Consider the following 25,451-nt stretch of genomic DNA (forward strand, 5'->3'; position numbering starts at 1 on the left):
TACTCACCGTCCCCATACATCACACATACAAAGACACACATGTAGATGCACACACACACACACACACACACACACACACACACACACACACACTGGATCTTTATCTCCGGCACAAAGAAACACACAAGGACACCAAAAGACGAACCGGCTTGTTCTCTTTACACTCTTAAAAAAAAAAAAATTGAGCTTTAGGGGAAAAAACGCTCTCGACTGGAATACTCTTAAAAAATGAAGCTTTAAAATAATCCAGTTTATCTTTTACAGGATTTGTCAAGTTTTCTGTGTCGCTGTCTGTGAGATTAATTATCCTGGAGTCCTGGACTCAGGTATCTTACTGTGAGATGTTCATACTTCTGTTCATTTTATGTTACTTGATATTTCCACTCCTTAATGATTATTCTGCGACTCAGCGTCCAAACTGCACGGCAGGTGATCGGACACATCACCTGTAAGTTAATGTTATAGTAAATGTCTCTGCTTTGCCGCTTGTGAGGGCTTTAGACCCAAATAATAATGAAATGCCCAATATTTACACGCAGCTCAGAAAGACACAAACAACCTGTGACTTATTATGGATCCGACTGTTTCTGGTACCTCAGAAAACATCTTAAAAACCTGTCAGAGACTTCAAACTTTACCGTTTAATCACATCATCAAAAGGAGACAATAATTAGCTAGCTAGCATGCTGTTTCCTAACTTAGTTAGGTGGTCATATCTGGTGTTTTACATGTTTTTCTTTGAGTTGTTCGAGACACAGCGGCTTGTGAGCTGTAGTTTCCCCAGTAAACACACCAACATATTCGGCTGTCGCTGCTGCAGTGTGTCTGGGCTCGTTATAGGTAGAGTCGACAGGTTGGCGTGTTTACAGTCGGCTTGGGTCATATTCAAAATCTGGTACCACAGCATTGTTCTTGATCAGATTGTTTTTTTGTATTTTATGTCGATTATTGTATGATTTGTGTTAATAAATGATGGACTGAGAGGTTGATATGCTCCCAGTCTTTAGTGCTCCCTTTGCAGCAACACAAACGATTAAATAAGAAAATAATATTAATAAAGAACTTTCAAGCTTGAACTTTAGTGCAAAGAATGACGTGTAAACATGACAGAATCAGCCACAACATTAAGACCAGTTAGTCACTGGTTCCCTTCCCTTTAAACTCAAGACTGATGGTTTAAAATCAAAACTCTGCAGCTGACGAATCAAACGGCTGTTCGACGTTGGATATTGTGAAAAATACTTCATTATCACGATACTCGATAATATCTAATATCAGTCCAATCGTAGTTTACAGCCAATAAACCACCACTGTGGAGAACGCTACCAACAAAGCCAACAAAACCTATTTAATACCTATTTTATGGATGAGTTCCAGAGAGCTTGACAAAGAAGTCATCTAAAAACACTGGAACTGGAACAAGATGTCTCTCAATGCAAAAACTGCGGCTTCAAACGCTGTCAGTGGACAGAATCTGGTTTCCCAGGATGACATCACCAAAACTGGCCAATCACTGAGTTAACGAGAACTGCTCCAGAATAAAAATCAACAATGTCTCACTGTTCTGCTTCAACCAGACCAAACGAACCAAACTACAGGTGTGAAACTAAACTTAACCCTTTGAAACAGACACTTCTCACCACAAGGGGGCAGCGACGCCTCGTGTGGTCGTTCGACGGCAAAATAAAAAAAGTTTAACTATTTTTTTAGTTCTGTTTTCATCGTGAAACGTTTGGTGAGAAGAAAACCCAGTTTGACACGTACAGTCAACCGCACATGGTCTAAATCCGAGCTAATACCCACACATACAGGAGCACTACTACAAACATGGAGGACAATCTTGATATCACACACACACACCCACTAATACACACACACACACACACACACACACTCTAACACACAGAGTCAGAAGGTAAGCCTGGATCCTACAATAAGTCCAGTTTTATGACTAGTGTATAACACCAACAGCTGAATCAATATTAGTTTACACTGGGTCACAGTGGACACACACACACAGACACACACAGCTTCTTTCCTTTCATAAACACACACATTGAATCTCCCAGAATATATTATTATTGCAGATTTACACACACACACACACACACACACAGATTAGCTTTTATTCTATTACACCCTCGTGGTAGGTCGGCTTGTCCATGTAAGGAAACACACACACACACACACACACACACACACACACACACACAGGGCTGGCCATTATAAAAGTGATAACAGTAATGTAATAAAACACACACACACACTCACACAGAGCTGGTTATTATAAAAAATGATAAACATTCAAAGAGTTGTAAAGTTTTACAGTGATGAACTAACATATCAACTTTATTAACGGCTGCCCGGCCTCGTTCTCAGGCTGTTTTAACACGCCCGTTTAAACCATTTTAATTCCCCTTTTTTTTCACCCTCCCTCTCTTTATAACAGCTGATGCCGAGTCAGAAACATTAAACTGCTTTATGGCGACAAAGTGACTTTAAGTAGAGAGTTTCAGAGTTGGACGTCTTTCAGGAACACGGAGGGGAAAGAAAAAAAAAGTCAGAGTTTCTGTTGATAATCAGAGGAAGACGACGGCTTCTCTGCAAAACTCAACAGTTGAATTATTTATGAGTTCCACTGAGACAGGGACAGGTTGAGAGTTTTATTTTAAGAGACTAAACCTATAGTGTTTTGGCAGAAAGTGTTGAAGTTACACCGAGTACCTCTAGATGTTGGACGATCGTAGAAATCAAGCGTTAATCTGCACACTTCAATAAAGCAGGTGGCAGTGTGTAGGTTTAAGGTTAGTCTGCAATCTAAGGGGAAGAAGAAAAGACAGAAGGAGAACAACAGGAAAAGAAGAAGAACCAGAGGAACACCAAGATTAAAGAAGAAGAACAGCAAGAAGAACCACAACAAGAACCAAAAGAAGATCAAGAACAAGAGACAGAAGAAGAGACAGAAGAAGAACGACAACAAGAACCAAAAGAAGATCAAGAAGAAGAGACAGAAGAAGAGACAGAAGAAGAACGACAACAAGAACCAAAGAAGATCAAGAAGAAGAGACAGAAGAACAACCAGAAGAAGAATGACAACAACAAGAACAAGAGACAGAAGAAGAAGAAGAGACAGAAGAAGAACAACCAGAAGAACGACAACAACAAGAACCAAAAGAAGATCCAGAACAAGAGACAGAAGAAGAACGACAACAACAAGAACCAAAAGAAGATCAAGAAGAAGAGACAGAAGAAGACGAAGAGAGAGAGGAAGAAGAACCAGTAGAAGAACTACACCAAACATGTATTCGCTGGTGTGGACATTTTTCCCACGTTTTCCAAAGAAGACAACATGTTTGTAGTGTTTTATTTCCACACAGGAAAGATGCTCCTCCCAACTACAGAACTTGCCTTAAATTTATCACGTTTTTAAGTTCTCTTCAATATCAGAGTAATCTGGTGACTGTAGTCTGTACATCCATGAGCACAATGCAAACCGGATCGTCTAACAGCTCATTCTGCGTACGTTTTATGTTGCTAATTTGCCAACATGTTAAAAAAAAATAGAGGCAGCGTAACTCTCAGAATCCAGTTTATACTTCTAGTCATGAAAAGATGATCTAGTTAAAAAGATGCCACAGAAAACAAAACCTCTGTCATTTAGTGACGAATACAGACGGACGGAGATGAAGTTGTACTTTGAAATGTTACCATGACCGAACAACAACTCTAATAACAAAGCACCACCCTCCACCTCCTCCTCCATCTTCCTATTGACTAACTGATAACAGACTTAACAGCCTTATAAAGTGATACTGTTTGTGTGTAATCAAATACCATCGACAGCCTTATAAAGTCTGACACCATTAAAGCCGCTTGTTTGGATCAGATTGGATTAAAAATCAAACAGGTTGTGTGGAGCAGTAAAGACGACGGTGAGGACGACATTCTTCCTCAAAATGAACCGATATGACCACGATGTCTCTGCTGAAGATCAATAAAAGCGGGTCAATAATTGCTCCACCAGCTGTTGTTTGTGGCTTTACTTTCAGTTCTGAACTTCCCCCCCGGTCGCTCACTAACAACACAGCTGAATATTTAACGTACGAGGGATGAAAAGCGCCTGTTCTCAAGCCAGAAAAAGCAAATGACAAAGCAGTTTTATTGTTCCAGTAGTTAGCATGGTGATATATTGCCTCCTCGCTAGACGCTTTTTTTTTTTTTTTCCTCCTGGATCTCTGCTCTAATTAGCCAGATTACTTCTCCCTCCGTTGAGGAAATGTGATTGTATTGTTTGTGTCATCTGCAGGCCACCGTAGCCGGAGGGGTGATTACAGTAACTGTCGTCTGGTCCTCATCAGAGGTCGATAAAGGTCGGAGCCGACTGACGGCACTTGAAATTTTAAAATAACCTTTATCAAAGAAGGTTTTAGCTGTGGCTTTATTTAGATGGTAAGTTTCTACGGAGTCTCGTGGATAGATAAACAGGAAAATGCCAGTTTTTGTTATTGTCAGGAGATTAATGTAACACAACTTCTCCCCACATTGTAAGATTCTTAAGGGCCATATTTTTCATGGCTGCAACGTCAGATAAAAATGAAATAATCTTACTGTCTTGTACATTTCTTTCTGTAAAACAATCCCTGAAATTCTGTTAAGTGAAAATTTGAGCAGAATCTAGATGTGTTTCTGCAAAACAAAACAAAATTTTGTCTGAAATATGTCAATTTGCACTGACATCCCCGTGTTAGCTCCAGATTGAAGAGGATAATTCATCATCTGACATCTAAAATCATAAAACTAAAAGTCCAAGCAAATATAAAACAATTATTTTATATTTTTTAATTTTAATTTCCTAAAGATTCTGACAAAATGTAAAAAAATCCCCTTTACTAAACATGAGGAAAAAAACTTGATTTCCACTTCGAAACTATAAAATCATTTTTAATTTTTAATTATTGGAGGATTTATTCTCCAACCTTGTCAATCCAGGTCCAACACAACCTCTCTATGTAAATCTGCTGCAGAACTTGCCCTGGAAATGTCACATTTTTAAGTTTCGTCCGCATCAAAGTCATCCAGTGATAGTTGTCAGTACATTAATGGGTACACTGCAAACGGGAACCTCTAATATCTCATGCGGCAAACTTCTAATGGTTCAAAATGGCTAAAATAAAAAGAAAAGGAGCTCAAATGTTGTCTTGTTTACATCTTTCATAGCCCCAAAACTACAGAAGCGTTAATTCCAAAACAGACAGAGGTGAGGTTGTACTTTAACACAATTAATTCAGGTTAATTATGAGAGGATTTATTCTCTGTATATGTTGAATCTTGCATTCTTGAATAGCTGAGGATTTAACTGGAGCATCCTTCATATGTTGTTGTCGTATCTCTCATCGTCTCAAGTAACTGTAACAAACAATATTATTAAAAGTGGATGTTTAGAGCTAAATGACATATTCCTTACAAGAAAAAAGGAATTCTGATAAAATAAACACTACAGAAAGGTGCTCTGCTAAATGTTCTTGTTCTTAATGAGGTCAAAATCCTAAAACAAATAAAATGCAGTCAGTTTTCATGATCCACCTTCAGTTTTACTGTCCTCAGTCCAACACAAGTCAGACGAAACCTGCTCATGTTCACCCTGCTGCTGCTGCAGTGGATATATTAGCTGCGAGTGATGCAATGCCTCATTTTCAGGGGGCCACCCTAGAACATTATGCTCCAAAACACAATCTATTTAATACAAAATGACACAGATTCTGCCATCAGGGGATTTCAGCAGGTCTCCAAACCAGGAGCGTTGTCATTTTGCATTAAAGGACACAAGGTGTGCTGGAGCATGGTGGTGGTGTGAGCGCTGGAACAGGAGGAAATGAAGAGGCCACTTTACATACAAACACCGGCAGTAAAACCGCTTCAGCCCTTGATTCAGACGCCTGACGTGATGTCGGCATTTAATCACACCAGATCCACGTTTTATCTGTTGTTCTGTGTTATATTGAGGTGTTGATGAATGATGTAAAGATGATTCACAAATGGACACAAAAGAGGAAGTCTGACAAATCCGGACACCAACGCACCGGAGACAAACTCCACTGAGGTTTTCAGTTTCAGTCAGAAATCGTTGACGCCTCCTGTTGAAGCTGCGAGTCACAAAAATAACAACATCATTCATTATTTTCATTTTTCAAGACACTCATCAGAAACCGGTAAAAACAGAACAGAACCAGTAGATTGAACCTAAAAAAACGACATGTTTACAATCAGGTTAAAATGCCCTCTAGTGGTTGAGTCCACTACATCTGGGAGCAAAGGAGGAAGTCGGGTGACGTTAAGCCTGGAGGAGGTAAACGAAACCTCAATTTTGACATTTTCCATTCATTTTCCTTCTGGTGTTAATTAATTGTCAGCTATTTTCAAGCAAAATGTCAAACGTTTACTGGTTCCAGCTTCTTAAGTGTAAGAATTTGCTGCTTTTCTTTGTAATTTATGACAGTAAATGAAGAGACTTTGGGTTTTGGACTGCCGGTCGGACAAAATACATAATTTAAAGACCCAGAGCTACTTCCCACATTTTTTGACATGTTATAGATCAAATGATTTGTAAAAACAGCTAGCCAAGGTGATTCGGGATGCCTCCCAGTTGCCTCCCAATCAGAGGTTTTCCGGCCATGACCAACTGGGAGGACAACCTGTGTCAGACCTAGAACTTGCTGGAGGGATTTGCGCATCACGTCTGGCCTGGGAATACTTTGGGATTTCCAAAATATAGGTTTAGCCATTCTGACGCTTCAGATTGGTTTACTTTATCCGTCATTACGAAGTACAATTTATTGGCACGTACATAAGTGAAGTTTCAATGCTCTTCTTCAGACTTGCAATAATTCCCATACCTTGAGAGTTGGTCCAGACATTCATGTTCCCTGCAAGATAAATTGTAATAATTTCAGTGATTCTCTGACTTTACATCTAAATTTGAATGTGTTTGTCCAATACTTAAGTTTATACACGCAAACTAATAATAATATCCCCATCCGCTTCAGTTGTACTCTGTGATTAAAGCTAAGCACAAGTGTAGACCCACTTTGACGTCCCCATTTGGTTTGTGGACCACCATTTTGACCGTCGCCATCTTGGTTCTAGCTGGTGAAGGTATCGTGATCAGTTTTGAGACCATGCCCATAATCATACCCTGCTTTATTGTTTATTCTACTATAAATAAGACCATAATTTACAAAATAAACATCATGCTGTGTTGAAAAAGACTTGAAACTAAAGATTGAGACCATAATCTCGTGAGGAAACTGTTCACTGAGGTCGTAAATCAAGTGAGAAGTAGGGTCAATTTCTCATAAGCTTACATACAATAAGACTTTTTTTAGAGACCCACTTTTTAGAGCCATAAGTTTTGTCCACTGTTTGTACCATCTCTGGTTAATAAGTTAAATGGTAGCTTGCTAGCATGCTGATCTAAGATGGTAAACATGATAGCATGCTGACGTTAGCATTTAGCTCAATCAGTAATCTCCCCTGTAGTCAATGTTCAAAAAAGCCAAACGAATAACAGATCTGTGTTTGTGCCTGCTGCAGAACAGGAGCTACAGTCTCTAACTCTCTAACTGCATCCACAGATGAATAAACTCGTCTGTCTGCATTTCTCCGTCGTCACATCTGACTCTCAGCCTCGGCAGTGATTAGTAAGAAGCTTCTGCTCATGAGTTCACCGTGTGTTTCCAGTAAATAAGAGGCCCGCTGTGACACATCGCCTCTCCGCGTCTGTGACAGTCATTCCCTTTCCTGGAAGCAGACGGCCTGTAAAAAAAAAAAAAAAAAACGTGACTGTGCCCGGTAACATCTCACAGACACACAAACCAAACTTTGTTTTTTAATAAAGGGGCTTGTTATTGCCCTCGTTATGCTGCCGTTGTCAAGTTAATCTGTTTTCAGGGAGTCCAATGTGCTCTCTGGATTGTGCCGAGTCAGCCTTAAACCGGCTCCGGACTTTAATGGAGTCAGCATTAGTCTTCTATTAATTATAGCTGACTGATAATTTTCCTGTTTTGTTCTTTTTATTTTACAGTTTGCTGTAAAACGGCTATGCAAATGAAGCCGTCAGCGCCGTATTTCTTGTGGTAATTGTTGTGCGGACGGTATTTGGGTTGTTCTGGAGTCATCACAAACTCCCCATTGTGACATCATCAGGGGAGAACTTTCATTAATGAGAGAAAACTTTAGACACTAGGTACATTTACTCCTGCATACCTCAACTGCACTGCACTTCAGAGGGAAATGTGTCATCTTTACCAGTTAAAAGTAACAATATCGTGTTAAAATATTACTTTTGTATAGGTGAGAGTCACACATAGGAACTGTACTCGAGTAAAAGTCTTAAAGTATCTCATGTTAAATGTACTTAGTAATCAAAAGTATAAGTCAAGGTAAATTATACATATATTTAGTGAGTTTGTATCTATTTGGTTTTGTTGTTTTTTAAAATCCAATATTGTATCAAAGTTTTTTTTTTTTTTAATGTTCCATTTTGGATCTGATGCCACATGTAATCTGCAAAGTAACTAGTAACTAAAGCTGTCAAATAAATGTCGTGGGTTAAAAAGTATGATATTTGTCTCCAAATAGAAGTATAAGGTAGTAGAAATTGGAAATACTCATGTAGAAGTACCTCAAACGTGAACTTAAGTGCACTACTTGAGTAAATGTACTTAGTTACATTCCATCACTACTGAAAAGTAACTAGTAACTACAGCCGACAGATAAATGTAGCAGAGTAAAAAGTACAATATAGAACTTGTCTGTCTGTTTAAGAAGTACTTTTACTTTTGATATGATGATGTCACAGCTTGAGCTGGAATATCATGATTCCGCGACAGTGAAGCAGATTTTCGGTAAATCTTGAAGCAGCTTCAGATCTCAGTGACTCAAACTTTCAGTAAAACAGGCCGAGGACGCTAAACGAGGACAGATGCTGAGCGAGAGGGTCCGAGACTTAACGAAGGTACCAGAACTCAGAGAGTGAAACTTTACAAGAGTTAAATCCAGGGACTTTATACCAACAACATCCAGATTATGAAGCCATTATCATGTTGATTGTGACTTTAAATGAAGTGAAATAACAAACCACAGAAAATATACATATATATATATATTCTGTTATATGTTAATATTACTACAAGTGTGCAGTATTCTTATCTGATTATTGATTTAAGCAATATCGGCGGCCACATTTGGAGATAATTCACTGAGAAATATGCAAAAGAAAGACTTTCTTCAACAAAGCACCAAGTTTACAGTTAACTTCTGGCATTTTACTCGTTCTTGCATTCAAATGTCATATTTAGATGAACTCAACTACAACACAACACGCTGTCTGAACCTTCTGCAGGTGTATTTAATGTTAAATACACTAAGAATAGATTAAAACAGTGTGAGATCACAGCAGAAGGAGACGAATCTCATCATTAAATCAACAGGATGTTTGAGCACAAACAGTTTCCTCCACTCGTTGTTTTGGGACGGTCAGTGCCGAGTGTGACCTTGAGAATAATCCACAGGCTTCTTAATCACACGTCACTTCCTCTGTCGCTCTGCAGAAGTCTCCAAATGTTCAATAATATGTTTGATTGTCGTTATTATAAGTGATTATGTGTGGAGAGGTATGTGATCTATAGCATGAAGCTAAAGGAGGGCGAGGAGAGCGTGGAGGAATGTGGTGGTGGCTTTTATAGGTCACCACAAACAAAGCAACACACACACACACACACACTCACTGAACCATCTACAACTAAACTACAATCATCCCATTAGGAAAACACACACACACACACACACACACACACACACACACACAGGTGGATACATACATCCAGGCGCACATGTTCTCCCTCACTTTTTCCTCTCACACACACACACTTCCACACAAAAGACGAGATCAAGAAAGGGTTCACACGAACAGCGAGGCCTGTGGTATTTGTTGGCCTCAAGTGGGTCTCACACACACACACACACACACACACACACCATAACACACAGGACAAATAATCATGCAGCTTTCATCCTCCAAGGCAGGAAATGCTGCTTTTAAGATCTGTGTGTTTGAGTTAAAAGAGCCGTTCACACACACACACACACACACCATCTCACACACACACACACACACACACCATCATCTTACACACACACACAACTTCTGGACAGATGTCTGAATACACGAAAAACAATCACACAAATACAAGCTGGAATCTCTTTCAACTACATAAATACACACAAGCATGAAGCCGTGTTACACACACACACACACACACACACACACACACACACACACACACACACACTACAAAAAATAAAAAAAATAATTCTAAAAAAAGGGCCTCTCTGCTCCAAAAACTACAAACATGGCTGAGATTTGCCAAATCCTGAAAGAATCCAAACAACAACAGTGGAAAGATTTGTCTCTCACACACGAGGGGATGAAGAGATTCAACGAGCGAGGAAAGATAAGGTGAGAGGAAGAAGAAGAGATGAGAGGAGGAAAAACAAGTGCAAGAGGGTCTGAAAGAGAGGTGGAGGCAGGAGGAGGAGGAGGGAGACGAGGGGGGTTCAACGGGTGAATCAAATCGTCTCGCAGAGAAGAAGAAAAGAGAAGAGAAGAAGAAGACAAGAGACGTCTGACAGGAGAGAGGAACATCTGAGAGGACGGAGAGAAAGAAGAGCAGTGGGAGGGAGTGATTAATGAACGAGGGAGGAGGACAGAGAGGAGAAGAAGAAGACATTAGTCCTGTCCATCTAGTGTGGAGGCACTGGAGGAGAGGGAGGGAAGAAGGAAGGAGGGAAGAAAGGAATGAAAGAAAGAGGGAGGGAAATAATGAAAGAAGGAAGGAAAGAAACAAAGAAGGAAGGATGAAGTCAGGTAAGAAACAAAGAGGGCAGGAAGGAAGGAAATAAAAAAGGAGAAAGAAGAATAAATAAAGACAAAGAAGGAAAGAAACAAAACAAAGAAGGAAGGAAATAAAAAAGGAGAAAGAAGAATAAATAAAGACAAAGAAGGAAAGAAACAAAACAAAGAAGGAAGGAAATAAAAAAGGAGAAGGAAGGAAGGAAGGAAAGAAAGCAACAAGTAAATCCTTTCTTTCTTTCTTCGATCATAAATCTTGTGCCACTTTCTCCCTGAAGGTCAAAGGTCACTGGTGTGCAGATGACATCATCATGCTGGGACGATGAAATAAAACCGAAGCAACATTGATTAAAAAATAGCTGAGCTCTGTTTTCTTGATTTACTTCGGTCACCTCCTTCAGCCTGTAGCGTGTAAAAACAATGAATTTCCAAAGGGAGTTCTTTATTGGAGATGTGGATTTTTCTCTTGCAGGAGGCAGCTAATGTTTGACTTGTTTGTGTTGGGAGCTATTTAGCAACACACTAAAACAAAATGAACTCAACAAACATTCATGATGAAAAGAAACCCTGTTGGGTTTGGAGAGACTATATCAGGTTGGTCGTGATTTAAGACCGAGGCTAAAGAAAATAGTCACTTAAGGACCCTCCAGAAAATAGATGGTGGTCTATTTTAGAGTCATGATGAAGTTTGAGAAAGACGTTGATCTCATTTTCCTGGAATAACGCAAGTAATCTCTAAAACACGTCTTGTTTTGGGAAAGATACAGGTTGAATCTCATTGATTAGGTTGGTAACATTGTCTGCATGTGCTGAGATAAATGTTATTGGATGTCTTTCAGCTACACTTGGACAAAATTGACAAGAACATAATGTTTTAAAAAGGCTTTTTTTGTACTTTTTTGTTCAGTGAAAGTCATGAACTAAGTCAGAACTAAGGTCTAAAAAGGTGTTTGGGTGCTTTAACAACAGCTAAAGATGTAAACCTTTCAGAGAAATAGCTGTGATTAGATGTTTCCTCAAGATATTTTGTTAAATTCAACATAAAACTGTTCTGTCCTGTGTCAATAAAAACTTAAACTCAACTTGAACAAATTAAAGTTGACTTTTCTGGAGAAGGAAACTGTTTAATAGAACACTGACATCTCATTTAAACAAATGTTTCTCAGTGATTGTGATCAGGACACTTTTTAAATCAAGTGACTTTTTTTCAGATAGATCAGTATCTGTGTGCACCTTTTCAATATTGTCCGATATGTGTAAATGATGCTTGAGGTGATTTATAATTATTTACATTTCAGGTAAAGTTTCCAGTGTCAGAGTGTAAGTGTAAGTGAAGATGTTTAAACACAGAAGTCAATTTGAGCTGTAAATCACAAACAACAAATAAAGACAAAGAAATAATTGCAAAAACTGAAAGTTGCCGTGCCTCACATCTGTGGCTCGTTTAAACCAGAGTTCATCAGGGCTCCTCGTTAAGATTTCTTCCCAACTGAACAGAATTTAGTTCTGCTCACTATTTAAAAGTAAAAATTGAACACCAACATCCTGTCTCAAGTTGAGCTTGAACAGCTGTTTGAAATGAATAATGGAAAAACTTCCGAAAGGTAAGTTTTGGGAGAAATTGTTGTGCATTACATCTGTAGCTCGTTAAACACGATGTTCCTCAGGGCTCCTCATTAAGATACGTCTTTATTAATGTTTATTAGCTTAAACTGAAAATACATGTTTTAATTCAATTTAAGCTGTTTAAACTTCTAAACTTTAACATCCTGAACTCCATTTAAAACTACAGAGCAAAAACTAACGTAGAGCTTTTAAAACACACTTTAAAACTGATAAAGATTTTGGGTTTTATGTTCAAAATTCCAACTAAATTTGACTTGAAACTTCTCAAACTTGTGTTTCTGTTCAAACTCATAAGTCTTGTATAAAGTTGAGCTTTGAACACTTTGCAGCTGCGGCAAACAAACCAACAGATAAAACACGAGAACAAATATGAAAGACAAGGATCCACCCATCTGACTATCTGTCCGACCATCTATCCGTCCATCAGTGTATGTGTAGCTGTATTGTTGATGTTAACACAACCTCAGACAGACTGATAATAGAGCAGCTGGAGCATGAAATCACACAGAAAGACAGCGAGCGAGAGGGAGAATGAAAGACAGAGGAAAAAGGATGAAGAGATAGAAGAGAGGCCGATGAAGAACAGGCAACGTGTTGATAACATGAGGACAGAAAGAAAAACTTAAAAGAAAATCAAACTTTAAAGACGTGGAGGCAGAAGTGAAATAAAAGAGAAAGTGAAGTGGGGGGTTGGGAGTCTGACACGGGGTCACCATGAGAAGAGAAAGAAGTGGGGGGAGGGCGAGACAACCAGAGAAAGAAACAGACACCAAATTCATTGTTTTCATTGTCTAATTCGAACCACAGCGAGGGGAGAGGATGGAGGGAGGGAGGAGAGAAAAATGAGGAGGAACATGAGACGGGTTGAGAGAGATTCACACACATTCCTGCCCGACACTGAAGTTTGAGACCGAGAATGAAAATGATCTGAGGAAGAAAAAGTGAAGACGACTGGGTTCGTCTTTTCCCCTCGGTGGCCCTGGTTTCAACCCGTCGGTCGGCGTGTTTACTTACACGCAGATAACTCGATTATAAGCACATTAAAAGCTCGTATTATTACAACTGTCGTGTAAACACCTTAACAAGCTTATCTTATTGGATTTAAAGGGTTACTCCGGCCAGAATCTGTCGTCTGAGTGTGAAACACTCGTCTGATGTTGACTTAAAGATTTTTCCATTTTATTAAAAAGGAAGTGCCGGTTCGTCCAGAGGGAACAGACGTTATGATTTGACGTCAAGACCTTTTTTTTTCGACTGACTGGATGGGAATGTTGCAGCGTTATTCCGCCTTGTCATTTTGAATAACGAGGTTCGCCTCTGAGGTTGTAACAGAGATAAATCGAGACAGGTTGTAATGTGTTAATGATATGTTAATCATGCAACTGAGCACCAGGATAATTAAGGAGCAGCTAGCAGCTGTTAGCAGCTAACTCAACGAAATACAGTCACCAAAACCAAAAAAAAAAACAGCAGGTTTTTTTTTGTTTTTTTTGCTCTTTTCAGGCTTTTATTTTAGAAAGAAAATGCACACAGAGCTGCCGTGGGATCGAGGCAACGAGCATCAATGTTTGGGAGGTTGCTTTAGAATAACCAGCGTGATGTAGCATCATGAACGCAGCGCTTTAATGTTAACCAACTTGTCAATATTTTGGGTTTGAGACAGTAGAAAATGGACTTTATGTCGTCTTTGCCGTTACTACACCACAAATAAGTGACGTGACCTTGAAGTCCATCACGCAGTTCACCCGGCTGGAGCGATGGTGATGTCATCTATCGCGATATTTGGGTAGGACACGATCGGTGGCATGCTATCCAAAATCATACACTGAGGCAGATTATTTATACCATTGTTTTGGACAATGTAAACAAACAAGGGCGACGAAAAAAAGGGTCTACGTTGCGTATGAAGATGATGTGTGGTGGGACTGAAGGACGGGGTTGGCCGCCATCCCATTGACGACTCAAAAATCTACTTACAAATAGCACCTTTAACGGTTCCAAAAATTAACCGTGGATCAAGCTACTGCCTGTCAATCTTGTTTGGATTATTTTAAGATCTCTTCATCTAGAATGACAACAAACAAAATGGTGGTAAACAGAGAGAAAGTGGTAACCCTTAGCAAAAAGTAGTTTATTCAAGTATACTTATTTTATACTAAAACTGAGGCAGTATACTTGAAGTGTACTTTTTATATACTACATTTTATATACTTAAGAAAAGTATAGTGAAGTATACTTGGCTTATACTGAAAAGTATAAAGAATAGTCTAAGACTAAGTACATTAATACTTAGACTTATACTTTAATACTAAAGCTTATACTTGTACTTTAGTATACTGTGGACTGTGGCGCAAAGACTCTTGGGTATTCTGTTGTTGTTGGTGTAATTATGGTTTGTAAATGTGTTTGTGAATAAGATGATGTGTAAGATGGTTGCAGGTTAATTCACATCCTTGTTCTGTGGTTAAATTGTGTCGAATTAACAAAGATGATAAAAATGTTGGCACCGTGAGTGAAGGGGTGTTTTCCAGGAGAAACTTCCCATCTGTTAAGCTGTGGGTATGTATGGTAATAAATGGTGGATCTCTTGCTAAAGCTTGTCACATTGCAAGTGGTAATACTTTCAATATCTTGATGTAAGTACAGAAAAAGGTTGACTTATTGAGTTGTGCTTACATTTAATTTAGCAGAATAAAAATGTTTTTCACTACACACATTTGCCTTGAGGTATTAACCCTGTTATAAACTTCCATGTTAATAAACTAAAATGTGGACTAGAAGTATATACTTAGTACACTAGTAGTATATAGATTAGTGTACTTGTTGTATACTTGAAAGTGTACTTCTGTAAACTTAAATTGACCTTATAAAGTATACTTAAAATATACTTTTATAAACTTAAAATGTTCCAATTTAGTCCGAAGAAGTATTAAATTAGTATACTTTCTAGTATGCTACAAGTACATGGTCCATAGTATACTTGCTATACTTGTACTTATACTCAAGCATACTTAATAAAATGAACTTCAAGTATACTACTTTTTGCTAAGGGAAAACTGTATCATGTTTAAAAGTAGAGTCACAGTTTTGCATTTTTACTGCAAATTAAATCATAATGTAGCAACATAAACTGTTCTTAATGGATGTCCATGTCTGTTTTGTAGAAGTCTTGATCATCTGATTTGGTTAAATTGATGCTTAAAACCATATTTAGAGGCGAGCGTTGCAGCGACTAGAGGCTGTAAACACTGCGGTGTCGATGCTTTGTTATCGTACCCATAAAAACAAACATGGCTGCCACTGGAATCCATCGTGACCCGGCTTGAATCCGAGCCGAACCTCAGCTCTTTGTTGCAACCACAAGTCTTTAGAGAAATGTTTTGTTTGAATGACCACCAGTGAACAACCCACAGGCCTTTTCGTTAAAGTGTTCATGTCTCGTAAACTACAGCCGGGACTCCGGAGCAGGTTCCAGGCTCCGGTCCAGCCCGGTTTCCTGATGACCACGGTCCGCTCTGTCCCAGGCCGAGGCTAAATTTACTCAGTGTGGGTTGCAGGAAGAAAAAAAAAAAGGTTAAGAGCTCCTGATATAGGCTGAATAAACACACGCGCTCTGGGTGCACTGACATCTTTTTAAGAATGGCGCTGTATTTATCCAGGAGAATGTTTCATGAGCATGTTTACGCAAATTTTTAATGACTTCCTGTTGCACATTCTCACACTCCCACACATTCACAGCCACAGCGAGCTGCCGCGCTGCAGACTGAACGCCAAGTCAGGAGGTCAGTGCCTGCTGTAACAGCACATCGGGCTGGTTATATTTGTTGTAGCTGCATTTATACAACACAGCATCAAACCTGTAGACTGTAACCACATGAAACGACTGTCGAGGGTTCATGTTGTGATATAGATTGAATATAATATGCGAGTAAATCCACTGTTGATGTCTCGCAGAGCCTCCTGAGTGAAATGTTATTGGAATAATCTTGGAAAAACATTCTGTTAAATCAGCTTTAATTAAAGTCGACTCAAACGTTGTGACCCAGCATCAGGAATGCTACCTGGTTAAACTTATAATATTTATTAATGTTATGAAATCTAATTTATACAACCCACTTTTGAATTTGAGGACAGAGATGAAACCTGCGTCACGTCAAAACAACAGACCTTGACAATGACGCATACACGTGGTGTTAAGCCCCGCCCTCTGGCCTCCAGGCAGCCAATTACTAGCGCCGTTACATCTTGGCACAACATAACAAGCGTGCTCATTGCCTCGCTGATGCAGACGAGATCAACTCCTGAAATTTGGTATCGAATGACAAGACAGAGGTGAGTGTTCAATCCAGTGTTAAATATTTTAGTGACACTTTGTTTGACCATCTGATGACAACAAACTCTGAGAATTGATTATGTTAAAAAACACAAATATCACAAAATAAGAGCAGAAATCTAAACACTGGACAAATGTTACGAATGTAAAACGAACAAAAACAGAAAAATGGAGGCGTAGAAACATTTTATTTAACTGTGACCAAAACAAAATATATAAATATTATATCCAAAAGTCTGGGTGTCCTTCTCTAACAACACACACACACACACACACACACACACTCCTCTCACAAACACACACACACAAACACACACACTCCGTAGTTGTTGCTTACATAGACGCTCTTTCTGTCCTGTAAACTGCAATAAACCCAAACACACACACAGACACACCGTAAATCTCACCATAATACGCCCTCTGAGTGTACGTGTGTGTGTGAGTGAGTGAACCTGTGTGTGTGTGTGTGTGTGTGTGTTTTATAGGTGTTGTAAATTTGGCTGCCGGCGTTGTTTTTATCAGCATATTCGCAAGCTGTTTAGCCAACGGTGCAGATGTCACTGTTACGACCACACACACACACACACACACACGTAAACACATCAAGCAACACACACATAAAGATGCAGAGAGAGTCATGTACACACACACACACACACACACACACACACACACACACAGGGCATTTGACACTGTTTATACAGTGTGGTATGTGTGTATAATCCTATCTAAATTCACCTGTGTGTGTGTGTGTGTGTGTGTGTGTGTGTGTGTGTGTGTGTGTGTGTGCAAGCCGACCCAGCACCACCATTTGCATCTGCCTGAGTAAGCCCGTATGATCTCCTCCTTCTCCCTCTTCCTCCTCTTCTTCTTCTCCTTCTTCTTCTTCGCTCTTTTTTTATTAAACGTATGCGTGTTCCGCCGTGCACACATGCATTGCAAGTGTGTGAAGGTCAGCGGCGGAGTGTGTGTGTGTGTGTGTGCGTTTGAGTGCGAGTGAGTGTTATTTGATTAATGCTGAGAACCGTGGAGTGTTTAGAAAGAGGTCGCGACCTTTCAGCTTCCATTCAATCAGACAGAGAGAGAGAGAGAGAGAGAGAGAGAATACCTCTATCCTCTTTTTTCTAACCTCGCTCGCTCTTCAGGCTTTTTTTTTCTGGCCCCTTGAGAATCTGATAAGCCTTAGTCAGCACACACACACACACACACACACACACACACACACAAATGCTAATAAAGCCAGCTCCTTATTTACCTGACGTGCAGGGACCACACTCGGCATGTGGACGCTGCTGTGAATTTTTTTGGGCTGTTGTTTTTGATAGTTTAACATCCAAACAACAGAATTTGAGCGTCCTCGTTAGAAGATAAACAACAGCAGCATCGGGTCGTTTGTCCAATTAACCAAGACGACCTCGACCACTGACGAGGACTCTTGGAAATCCAACGTAACTTCAAAAGCCTTGAAGCGTCCTCGACGTCTTGTTTTGTTCCATGACTGTCCAAAAACACCAGAAATAATCAGAGGACACTTAAAATTAATTAACTAACAGGAGAAAACACAACAAATACTCGCAGTTGAGAGGCTGTGACCAGCGACGGTTCGGCTTTGTTGCAAGAAAACAGTGATTAAACCACGTCTCCGGTGTTGACTTGGGTCTTTGGCGGGAGGGTTTGGGAGTCGACTCATCATTGGACCGTTATTATAACTGTTTCTGTGGACGTATATTTAAAAAAACGCAGAACAGATAATGAATAAACATACAAAAGGCTTAATGATAAACACCTGCTGCAACCACAACCTTCACTGAACCTCTGCCGGGGAGTTTCTTGTGTCTAATTATACGTTCAACCGTGGAGGTGGAAGATCAGACAGTAGTTGTGTTTTAAGTGTTTCTCTGCAGTGTTCAATGGTTTTGGAAGAATATATAGAAATATTGTTGTTGTTGTAAGTTTGCTGTGGACGAACTTAACTGTCGTGAACACCCAACACCAAGAAATACACCTGACCTTGGCACCCAGTTTCACTCTTCAGACCAAGTCGTCTTCGTATCTGAACCTTACCGAAGCTTTACCTTCATTTTCTGGGCTGAAACTAAACTTTATTCTCCTTTTCAATCATCTTCTTGATCAGTATTGTCTCTAAATCGGAGAAAACGGTCCCCACAACCCAAAGAAACATTGAGTTCACTGTCAAGAAACCAGAAAACATTCACATTTAAGACGCTGGGATCAGAGATCATCGTTTGGTTTCATCGTCCTGCAATGAAAACGATGCATTTATTAAATCAAACCAGCCTCCCTGGACTGTAATTTATTATCTTACCGGTGCCTGAAACAACACGCCGACACCAACAAAGCCCTTTTGCATTCTTTGCAACACAAACACGGGCTGAATGGGAGCAAATCTCTTAAAATCTGGCTGTAAGCCTTCCCAGAACAGCGTCGGCAGTAAAGTCCGGCGATCACATGTTGGCACGACGCTCAGGTGTCCACATACATTCGGCCACGTAACATAGCTCCTCTCTCTCTCTCTCTCTCTCTCTCTCCCCTTCTATCCACTGATCTCCTCTTTCTCTGAGTCAACACTTTCTTTTTTTCCCCCCATGTCATCTCTTTCCCTTCCTCCTCTTCCTCCCCCTTCATCTCGCCTCCACTATCTGTTAATTTGCTCTCTATCTCCCTCTCTCCTCTCTTTGAACCTCTCCGTTAGCCCCGGCGGCCCCAGCCAATTACACACTGTTTGTCCACCCGTTTTCAATAAAACACTGCTTCCCTCCTTCCATTCCTTCCCCTCCTCTCCCCTCTTTTTTTTCTTCTTCTATGTTTTCCTCCCCCCTCTGTCCACCCCCGACTGCTTCCGTCCACTCCCGTCTTCCCTCTCCTCCCTCCCTTCGTTCCCTTTTTTCATTTTTAATTAACTTCTTTTGTAACTTGGAGGCGACCCCCCCTCCTTCAACATGCCTCTTGCACTCCCACACTCGCTCCGTCTTTCTCACAAACACACACACAGCAACACACACTCATCTGTGTGAGTCTTGGCCTTTCGTCGGCACACACAAACACACATGTAAATGGAGGTTAAACATGCTATTTACATATCAATTACAGGCAGACACCGAATCAATGATTAATGCAGGGCTCAGATTAGCGCCGAGCCCTGCTAGCTTAAACTAATCTGCTGGTGTTTAACTGCCGTGTCCGACCAGTTAAAGATTTCATACATTTGATTAAGATTTGAAGGGTTTTTATTGAAAGTTGATTACTTTCAGTCTTTGAATCAACGATGTGTGACAGGCTACTATTGCTAGCTTAGCCGCTATGAGCCAGCGGGGCTAGGGTGTGTCGAATTTTAGGTTTTAAATATTTGATTTAGATTGAAATTAAGTGAGATTAAATGTCTTGTTTTTATCAATAGATGACGGTAGTTAGGGGCAGTTTTGAGCCTGCTAGCTTAACTGCTACTAGCTTTTCAAGAAGGCAGTCAAACCTATAAATCGTTGTTAATTTGATTTTTAAATTAGTTCTTTAATGAGACAAATGGACGAATCAATGGTCGAATTAATTTGAATCCATTTCACTTCAATTTCATTAAATTAATGTCCTCTCAGATTAGCGCTGAGCCCGCTAGCTTAAACTAATCTGCTGGTGTTTAACTGCCGTGTCCAGCTAGTTAAAGATTTCATACATTTGATTAAGATTTGAGGGTTTTTTTTTTTATTTGAAGTAAAGGGGTTTTTAATTACTTTCTGTCTTTGAATCAACGACTTGTGTCAGGTTGTGTAGCCTAGCTAGGCTACTCCTAGCTTAACGCCATCTGACAGTAGGCTAGCAAGTGTCAAATATAAGATTTTATACATATTAGATTCAGATTAAATGAGGTTAGAGGTCATTTCGTAATTAGATGAATTTTGATTAATTTCACTCTTTCAATTAAAATCATATCAGGCTAGTTGAGCACATTTTTAAGGTTGCTAGCTTAACAGCTACTACCTTTATAGAGGTCAAACTATGTCAAGCCTATACATAGCTGTTAATTAGATTAAATTGTTCTTTAATTAATGGCTGAATTAACAGTTGGATTAATTTGGATGCATTTCAGTAGCAAAATCAATGATTCTGTGCTTTGGATTAGCGCTAGCTAGACCTGCACAACTTTATTTACTAGGCTAAAGGCTTGATAAACTAAAAAGTTAATGAATTAGTGGCATTTTGCATTAACAAGTGTTAGCTTAACAGCTATCTGCCCTATAATAGAACAACAGGCTAGCTGCTAGGTCACCTGCAACTAGTAAGAAATCCTCATCTGAAGGAATTCATCATTCAAAAATGTTTTTAAACTATATGTATTTCACCTGAATACGTAATAAAGCTCAGTTCTGTATAAGAAAGCAGAAACAGTCTATTTTTTATTTTTTTGGCCTGCTTACTGCTTTTAAACAAAGTCTTATAAACACATATTTACTAACCGGAAACAATCCGGCCACCTTCATAATTAAAACCTCAGTTAAACGGTCTTTATGTGTGAGCGCTCTTTATTTCACTGTGCTTTCATGTTACAGTTTGTGGTTTTATTGGTTTTGACTGTGCTTTTATGTCGGGCTGCAGAATGTGATTTTACTGGCTTTAGCTGGAGGTTTAATTTTTACTTTACTTCATGATAATCCTGCAGGCAATTCACGTGGTCTTCATGTGTGTCAAGACTTTAAACGTGTAGTGGACGAGGAACCGTGTTTAAAGTAGGATTTGTTCTGCATGTTCTGTGTTTTATAGTCTGTGTTTCTACCTCAAGTGATGGAGGGGAGGGAGGGCAAAGGTCTAACATGGAGTTAACTTCAGCCTCAATCAATCAAAATCTGATAATAATCAACTTATTGTGTTGGTTCTTAAACGTCCCAGTGTTTGCTTTTTCGCTTCAGCGTCTTAAATTGGCAGTTTTTCTTATGCAGTTCTGTATAGAAGACGTGTTTAAAGGAAAGTACCTCCTGATTTATGAGGAATGTGTCATTTAAATTGGATTAAGCATCTTCTGAATGAACAACGCACAAATAAACACAAGAAAAGTTTGAGAAGGGAGAAAAATACACAAGACTCCTCGCAGGAAATCTTGAAATCCGACATCTTAGCCGGTTTTTCAGGAAAAAAAAAAACCTTTGCGACTTTGATGAGATGCCAAACAATCCTCCTCCAACCCCCCCCGCTACCCATCCCTCTACCTGTCCCTCTCTCTTTTTTAAAAGGTGGAGTGCATGCGATGATTTATTGGTGACACCAATATGTCAAACACAGTGAGGAGGGGGGAGAGAAAAAGAGGAGAAGGAGGTGAAGAGAAGGAAAAACAGAAAGGAGAAAGAAAGCAAACAGAAATAGATGAAGTGGGAGAAAAAGGAAGCGGAAGACAAAAAAGATGTTGTGCAAACTAAGACCGATTCAACAGTTACAGTGACGAGAGTCCGAACACCCACCGCACACACACACACACACACACACACACACAAACAAACACACACACACACACACACACACTCACACTCACACTGAGCGTTGACAGCGAAGCATGTATTGTTGCATTGTTTCCTTTGAGTAGAAAATTACAGTGGACCGGATCGCTTCAATGACAAGCTATCAAAACGACAGCACGTCTGCCTGCACACACACACACACACACACACACACACCAGGCTATCACATATACACGAGTTAACATTCAAACACATTTTACACGCGTGTGCGTGCCGTCGCCGCCGCTGCTGCTGCTGCGACTGAATGACAAGCTCATAGCAGCGAAAACACAATGTTTTCAGATATTCACGTTGGGAAACTCGTCTCTGCTGCTGGAGCTGCGAACACAGAGGAACAACAGACGCGTTCAGAGGCTGAAAAGACGCGTGGATGTCCTTTATATGCTAAATGTGCAGATGCTCGTCGGGTAGTTTAACAGTTTGGTCCCCGATGTTCCATCGATTCACAGTTGAATTTGGAAAACGTACCCATTTGGAGACGCTGTTGTGTGTTTAAAGAAACATCTAATCAACAGATTTCAGTGAAGTGTTGAAGAAACAAAAGAAAGGAGCAAAAACTTTCAGCGTTCATCCTCTTGAGGTGAAGGGTTCTCATGTCTGAAACGGATTTCACACCGCTGTATAAGTTTCTTCCAACATTTGTGCTGTTGTGGTCGACTTTTATACACAATAATCTCGTGTATTATGCAACAAACTCACAGTATTTGCAGTATAAATACCCAGAAAAGATAAATACAAGTTAACTTATTCAGATAATCCCAGAAGACAGAAAACATGGAAGCGTCTTGAAAGGAAAACAATCACAATGTGCAAAATTTTCCAAAACCGAGCTCTTAAATATATGTATATGTTTTTTTGGGGGGACTAGTTTCAGCGGCGGATTAATACACAATTTGTTGCACAACATTCCTGCAACATTTACACGGTTTTATTCAGTGCACTTGAACGCACCACGACGTCCCCTGTCGGTGAACCTTTTATCGTACGAGGCGAGGTAGATTTCCGAGTTTGAGGCGTGCACCTGAATGCACCGTGGACCCAAACTTACGGACAACGGAGGAGATAAACGCCACCGAAAAAACAAAATTAGACACATTTGGTGGAATTTAAAAATGAAAAAGCTTAGTTGACGTGCACTAGTGGACAGTTTGTGTGTTTGTTGTGCGGCTTATTGAAGTTAACAACAATACAAACACACAACTCACAGTGCTGTTGGTGAGAAAAGTTGATTGGGAGAGAGACTCAAAAATCAACTTTTCTCACAAACAGCAGCTTTAATATCGATAAACTGATTGATAGATTTGTTTCTGTTTCAAAATTTGGACTTCTTGCCTTGAAAATCAACAAAATGAGGTTAATTGTTAATATTCCAAAAGCATGCGAGTAGTTTCATTACATTTAAACTCTTCTTTTAGTCGTATACATCTTTAAAAACACGATTAAATCACCAAAGACTCTTAACGTTAACTTAAGGAGGAAGTGCTTAAAGTCTAAACTTCAAGTAAAAGCTTCTTCCTGTCATGAAGAGATAAAAAAACAGTAATAATTAAGATTATTAAGTTGTCACCTGCTTGAACACCTGCTTTCCAATGATATACAGTCATTATGATGTCAGGTCTGTCCGAAACAGGACATTTAAAACATAATTCAGCCACATTTTAGTCTCAAAATGACTGAAAATCGTCTCTTTTAGTCGTATATTCCCTTAAAAACTCCACCGACCACAAACAAAGACTCTTAAAGAAGTTAAGAAGAAAGTACTTCAAGTCTAAACTTCAGGTAGAAGAGAAAAATAATAATAATAATTAAGACGATTAAGTTGTCACGCTCTCAACTTTTATGTTTTTTTCCTCGTGACCGTCGTTTTGTTCCCATTTTTTTTCTTGTCCAGGATCTTTTTTGTTACGCGAAACAAAAGAAGAAGAAAAAAAACAGTTTGTAGGAAGTTTGGCTGAAGCGCCTCGCATGTTTGTTTGCTCACACACACACACACACACACACACTCCCACGCTCGAGTAACGATGATGATGATGATGATGATGATGATGAGAACTCCCTTCCCCCGTCCATAAACGTCTCAGCCGGTCTCACCACTGTTATTATTCTAATCATGATGACATGTTTTTAAATGGATTATTATACGTTTTCATTAATAACACGCTGTCACACACACACACACACACACACACACACACACACAAACTTAAACACACAAACAAAAAGAAATATGTGCAATAAAAACTTGAGAAAACACACTCGCATGCTGCTGACATGTTTTCACTGCTAATTACAAATTACACCCAAGTTAAAGTTTTTGTTAATAACACGCTGTCTCGTAAAGTTCGTCAGTGACGAGGGTGGTGGGCGACACACACACACGTATGCTCTTGTCATGTTTTTAATTGATTTCAGCTGTAATTATTTCTAATAAACACACACACACACACACTCGTCTGTACGTCGTCGGGTGACAATTACATTTTTCTTCCTGTTTTTATTAATAACATGTTGTCCAACACACACACACACACACACACACACACACACACACACATCACCTGTCATCCCCCCGCTGGCCTCTCTTTACCCTCTCAGCTCCTCCTCCCTCTCTCCTCCTTTCATCTCCTCCTTCCCCTCTGACCTCCTCCTGCTCCCTCTCTCTCTCTCTCTCTCTCTCTCTCTTTGATACTTGCAGTCTCTCGCCCGAAACTGTAAATCTGTCCGTTGTTGCTTCTTCCTTTTTTTTTCTTCCTTCCTTCTTCAAACACACACACACACACACACACACCTGACAAGCTGTCACAATAAATAGAGAGATAAGACCAGGTGGAAGAAGAAGAAGAAGAAGAAGAAGAAGACTAGGAGGAGGAGGAGGAGGAGAGAGGGGAGGAGTAGATGACAGGATGATTGAATAAGAGAAGGATGTGAGAGAGAAGGACAAAAAAACAAGGGAAGAAAGGAGGTGAGAGGGGAGGTGAGATCAGGTGGAAGAAGAAGAGGAAGAAGAAATGCCAGCAAAAGAAAAGAAGAAGAAGGAGGAGAAGGAGGAAAAGAAAAAGGA

The 25,451-nt window shown here is 39.7% G+C and overlaps 1 protein-coding gene across 1 annotated transcript in view; it reads right to left on the reverse strand.

The window, feature by feature from the left end:
- LOC115589623 (dachshund homolog 2-like) overlaps positions 1-25,451 on the reverse strand; it is a 103,039-nt gene that overhangs the window by 53,972 nt on the left and 23,616 nt on the right. The gene's annotated exons all lie outside the window — the stretch shown is intronic.

The sequence above is a fragment of the Sparus aurata genome, chromosome 10, assembly GCF_900880675.1.
Source record: "Sparus aurata chromosome 10, fSpaAur1.1, whole genome shotgun sequence".
In the NCBI taxonomy this organism is placed as follows: domain Eukaryota; kingdom Metazoa; phylum Chordata; class Actinopteri; order Spariformes; family Sparidae; genus Sparus; species Sparus aurata.